The following is a 6,298-nucleotide window of genomic DNA, read 5'->3' as shown; positions in this document are numbered from 1 at the left end:
GTGAGGTTTGCATATGCTTGGCCCGGGGAGTGGTACTATTAGGAGCTGTGGCCCTGTTGGAGTAGGTGTGTCACTGTGGGTGTGGGCTCTAAGACCCTCATCCTAGCTGACAGGAAGCCAGTCTTCTCCTAGCAGCCTTCAGATGAAGATGTGGAATCCTCAGCTCCTCCTGCACCATGCCTGCCTGGATGCTGCCCTGCTCCCGTCTTGATGATAATGGACTGAACCTCTGAACCTGTAAGCCAGCCCCAATTAAATGTTGTCCTTGGGCTGGAGAGATGGCTCAGTGGTTAAGAGCACTGGCTGCTCTTCCAGAGGTCCTGCGTTCAATTCCCAGCCCCCACATGGCAACTTGCAACCGTCTGTAACTCCAGTTCCTGGGGAATCTGACACTCTCACACATGCATGTAGGCAAAACACCAATGCACATATAATGAAAATAAATAAATTAAAAAGAATGTTGTCCTTTATAAGACTTGCCTTGGTCGTGATATCATTTTTACACCAGTAAAACCCTAAAACACCAGCCCTAATTTCTTTTCTGATTATCCATTGTTACTGTGTAGAATTACAACTGTTTTTATATTTAGCTGTAAATCCGGCTGCTTTGCCGATTCCTTATGCTAATCCCAACATTTGAATTTTCTAAGTATTAGTTTATGTACTCACTCTTTCGTGTGTGTTAGGGAGGTAATTAGGACTTTATACACATAAATGTGTGTCATCTGTAAACAAACTTTTCTAGTTAGATTAGGTTTTTTTTTTTCCTGCTTAATTACTCTGTGTCCAACTCCTGGTTCTATGTTGACTAGAAATGACAAGAGCAGGGCTGGGGAGATGCTCGGTGAATAAGTGATACCCTGGCAGCTTGTGGACTTGTGTTAATCTCTAGACCCCATTCGATGGAGCTTACACTCTTGAAACTTCAGAGCCAAGAAGGATCACTCCGGCTTGCTGGCAAGTCAGCCTAGCCAACATACTGAGTCTGGTTATCCTCTAAAACATGAGACATGCGCACTCGTGCACACACACATGCAGACAAACACACACGTGCCTGTGTATGTGGAGACACACAGGTACACACACGAAGACATTCACATACAGACACACACACAGGACAGAAGCACCATGCTTCCTTCTCTTGTTTCTGAGAACCAGTCCTTCATCACCTGTGCTGTCTGATATTTCTGTGTGTAGTTGTTTACTAAAATGTTGTTTCGCACACTGCAGGCCACTCTGTTCTTTTCAATAAGTAACCTGCTGTGTGGTGAACGGTAATTTCCGCAAATGTACTGATCAGAGTAGCGAGTGGTAGTGCGGAAAGAATCGATTACTGGAGACCAGGTGTTTGCGTGTAGTGTTGTGTCTCTGTTTTACAATTCATTTGAAGACTAAGGCTTGAAGTCTGTATTAGCTAGCTAGTTTTCTTCTTACTTCAAGGTCTATGGTTGTGACTGAAGACTGAGAAGCCGGGAAAGCTTCTGAAATAGGCACATCTGTCTGCCTTCCTGCCTGTGTATACGGACCCGGTCCCTCTCTCCCTTTTTCTTTTGTGTCTTGAGACACGATCTCACTGAGTAGCTAAGGGTGGTTTGGAACTTGAGGTCTTCTTGTCTCAGCTTTCCTCATTCTGGTAACCGTTTAGGAGGTCAGGTCAGAGCACTTAATGGCTGACCTTCCATATGTGTGAGTGTGAAAGAGATAATGATGAATCAGTATTGCTACAGTAGTAAACAGAGTCTCGGGTAACCTAGATCTGAACTGTATATTAAACTCACAAAAGCGGTGTCATTCTTGAGAACTGAAAATGAGCTGAAATAGATTTTAAACATGTTTTCTGGCTTCTCTTTGTATACAAACAGTAAGTCTTTTTCTCTCTCTCTTTTTTTTTCCCTTAAAAAGCTATCTCATGGGTGAGGGCATTGACTCAGTCAGTAAGGTTCTTGTCACACAAGCCTGAGGATCTGATTTTACATCCCTGATGTGAATACAAAAGGCTGGGTGGGCATGGTGTCAATGTGTGCTCATAATTCCAGGGCTGAAGAGGTTGAGACACGGTAATGTCCAGGGCTTGCCGACCAGCCAATCTAAGTGAATCAGCGAGCTTCAAGTTCAACGAGAGACCTCAAAGCACAAGGTGAAGATGTGCTGAGGAAGACATCAGGGTCAACCTCTGAGCTCCACATGTCTGCATGCATGCATTCACGTACACACAAACATGTATACACGCATGTACAATAAAATATGATAAAGACTTGAAAAGAATACCTCAGTATGTTAATATAATGTCCTTTTCAAAGGAAACACTAGATTGGTATCCGAAAACAAACGGATAATGGTGGGATAATGGTGGGCTGTGGATATCATTCTTTTGGCAGTACGCTGCAGGCCATGCCTGAGGCCCTGAATTGGATCCTAAGCACCACATAAATAGAATGTGGAGGTGAGTAGCTATAATCCTAGCACTAGGGAAGTAGAGGCATAGGATCAAGAATTCAAGGCCATTCTTGGCTTCCCAGTGAATTTCCACACTAGTCTGAGCGACATATGACTGTCTATAAATAGACAAGCAAGCCGATTAATTTGTTGATTAATTAACATGATATAAATATTACATTTCTTTGACAGGAACTGATAGGGAGTGTTTTCTTTGTTCTCTTGTCCATACCTGTATCGTTCCTTCTGGTAATAGAACCTTGGTTTTCTTTTTGTGGAATGGCCCCTCTCCAACAATTTGTCTCTAAAGACAAATTCAGAATGCGTCAGTGACAAACGGACCCCAAGATGTCATTGCAAAATAAGTGCATTGTTTGTCCTGGAATAATTAGCTGAAGGATGATGTAGTTGAACACTGGGTGTGATGGTTAAGTTTTATCCTTTTGGTTGTGACCCTAGCCTTTAATAGATGAGCCATCTCTCTCCTCCCTCTTGATTGCTTTAATTGGTGTGGGAAGATGCAGCCTTCAGATGGGTGACCATTTGAATCATTCAAACCATTCCTTGGGTTTGACCCTGGACCATATGAGAGTGGAGAAGGCCAGCTTGACTGTGAATCTGATGTGGCTCTAGGCTCTTGCCTTGATCAAGACTGAATCTAACCTGGACTCAAGAGCTAAAACACCCCCCACCCCCATCACTTTTGTCAGGGAATTCTATCTCAGCTGCAGAAATGAAACTAGAACAATAGGAAAGTGGGGAGGTAGGAAGGAATAACTACTTAAGAGCAGGCAGAGGGAAGGAGTCACTGTCTTAATGACAGTGTCTGAAGCCCCGAGAGCTCTGGCAGTACTCATCCATAGAGTTCCCAGTTCTCATGCCAAATGCATTCCTTTCCATATGAGTTTTTGACAGTTGCAAACAAAAGCTCTTAGGATTATAGTACAAGAGAATTCCATGTATTACACAGAGCGGAATTTCTAAAAATCCTCATGTCTTATCTCTCAGTATCTAGTGTCACTTAGAATGACAGCTGTGCTAAATCCAAGTGTCTTCTCAAAACTCTCAGGAAGTCTTTACTCCCACAGTCGGCTCATTTCAGCCTCTTTCTTTCTCTTTCCCATTCTTGGCTCTCCTCCTCTCCACATTTCTTTAAAGGGAAACAAAATCTTTGCCAAACCCTGCAGACTGCTGTTGGGGTTCCTTTTTGTTTCTCTGTTTCTTACCTAGGTCAACAGAATGAATGCCTGTTTGGACAGCAAATGACCCTTCCTCTTAGAAAGGGTGAAAGATGGGGGATTGCCTGTTATGCTCTCGTTTGTATTCAGAACAAGTAGGAGTTTACTTGAACATTAATTCCATTTGCAAATAATGATGCCTAGGGATCCCTTTGGGTAACTCTTGCTGTAATGTTGTAATGTTGCCTTGGGTTGTTTTAGTGTTTTCTGTTTTTTTTGTTTTTTCCTGAATAGGAAAAAAAAAAAATCAAACAAGGCAAGCAGTTTGTTTTACAAGCCTGAAAACAAACAAAACAAAAACCAAAAAAAAAAAAAATCAGATCCTGGATTTAGAACAAGCTAATCTGTTGTACTAGGGGTAACTTAATGACCAATGTCCTTTTTTATCTTCTTTGGGAGAAACAGCTGGAGACTCTCCATGGGTGGATGCCTCAGTCAGCAGCTTCTTTCGTAAGCACATTTATCAGATGCTGTGCCAGGAATTTAAGAGTGCCCTGAGAATATTGACCCATTCAGAAGCAGCCTGCTGCAGCTGGGAGGCGTGAGGACTACACTGTGAGGATCTAGAAATCGCCCCACTCTGAGTAACACACAGAAGTTCTCCTATGTTGGACACTTAGGTGGTTCTCAGTCTTTTGTGAACACGTTGGTAACAAATTGGTCAGAATTCTATTCTTGGGTCTATTCAAACTATTGTTGGCATCCATGGGCAATGGGACCACTGTAGATCACCCAGCACAATGGACCCTGAAGCCCCAGGGACTATCAAGATGGCTTTAGGAGATTCGTCATCTTCTAGAATTAACTAATTAACCTACTTGTGCTGGGACTAAACCCAAAGCTTTTTACATGCCAGGCAAGCATGCTGTCATTGAGCAAAATTCTCAGCCCTTCGTTTTTTGAGGCAAGAATCTTTCTATATAATTGAGGCTGGCCTTGAACCCGATATCCTTTTGCCTCCAACTTCCAAGTGCCGAAATTATTATGTAACATCAACTGGGCTCCTATGTTTTTAAAATATTGCCAAGTTTAACTAAAATCCATTATAATGTCCTGAATAGAGTATTTCTGAAAGGTGTGTATGTGTGTGTGTGTGTGTGTGTGTGTGTGTGTGAATATGTGTGCTTGAGTGTGTGTTTGTGTGTATGTTGGAATTAATATTATTTGGGGGTTTCTACCTCACCTTTGATCATTTAGTTCCCAAATAAAAGACACAAAACGGGGTTGGGGATTTAGCTCAGTGGTAGAGCGCTTTGCCTAGGGAAGCGCAAGGCCCTGGGTTGGTCCCCAGCTCCCAAAAAAAAAAAGAAAAAAAAAAAAAAAAAAGACACAAAACCTTTCTAATAAATCTTAACGCAATAGAGCTGGGCAGATATTAACCCTGTATACTCTGTCTACTTCTTGTCAATAATTCTGACACTTGCCATGTTCTGCTTGGGCTGCTCCTACTCCAACTGGCTGGCCCTCATGCCCATGCGTTCACGATCCACCCACCCCACAGGGGCTTCCTCCTCTCACTCCTTTTGGTCTCTGCCTCAGACCCAAGCCAGGGAACCAAAGCCCCACTAATCTCTCCTTTTCCCAGCCAGAGGCTGTAAGGCATCTTTATTCAACCAATAGTTTTAAATTAAGGAACAAGATTTGCACAACAAACTAGTATGTGTGTGAATGTGTGTGCACAAGTGTATGTATGTATGTGTGTGCATTGTGTGTGTATTTGTAGGTGAGTGTATGTGTATGCGTGCATCTTTGTATGCATGTGTGCATGTGTGTGCATATGTGTGCATATGTGTGTATATGTGTGCATGTGTGTATGTGCATATGTGTATATGTGTGTGCAGGTGTACGTGCATGTATATGTGTGTTTCCTGTGTTTCTCATATACTCACACCATCCATAAGCTAGAAGAAGGTTGACTTCATCCATTAAGCTGTGTGTTTGTGTGTGTGCATGTGAGTATGTATATATATGTGTGTGTATGTTTGTGTTTGTATGTATGTGTGTGTGTGTGTGTGTGTGTGTGTGTGTGTGTGTGTGTGTGTGTGTGTGTGTGTGTGTGTGTGAGAGAGAGAGAGAGAGAGAGAGAGAGAGAGAGAGAGACTTAAGAGAAACCTCTGGGAGCCATCCGGGATTGAAGGAGGACAGCTAGTGTGGCCAGGTGTGCAAACACAAAACTCTACCAGAGGATTCAGGTTCTGACTTTGAAATGAACAGTCAGTAACTGAATAACTGTTTCCTATGTGTCTCTCACTTGTCTACACTATCCAAAAGCTAGAAGACAGTTTATGTCATCTATCAAGGTGAGTCCTGAGTCAGAGCAGGATAGAAAGGGATCTAAACAGACTCTGGAAACCCCCAGAAGACCCGTATCGTTTCCATAGTTAGCACTGTCATTCAGGCCTCATCCTTTCTTACCTACCCTACGTCTTACAGCCTGTCTCCTGGACTCTTGATTGTCTTGGTGACTTGGGCTGTTTTTAAGTGTGCTCAGTCAGCTCTGGGGATTGGGGTGTACAAACGTTTGCACTGTCAAGACTTCTCCCACCTTGCAAAACCTGGGTAAAAAGATCAGGATTCAGGGATACCCCAAGATTCTTCTGTCCCGAGGTTTATCGACCGTTTCA

The sequence above is a fragment of the Rattus rattus genome, chromosome 8, assembly GCF_011064425.1.
Source record: "Rattus rattus isolate New Zealand chromosome 8, Rrattus_CSIRO_v1, whole genome shotgun sequence".
Lineage (NCBI taxonomy): Eukaryota > Metazoa > Chordata > Mammalia > Rodentia > Muridae > Rattus > Rattus rattus.
This window is presented reverse-complemented; position numbering follows the sequence as displayed.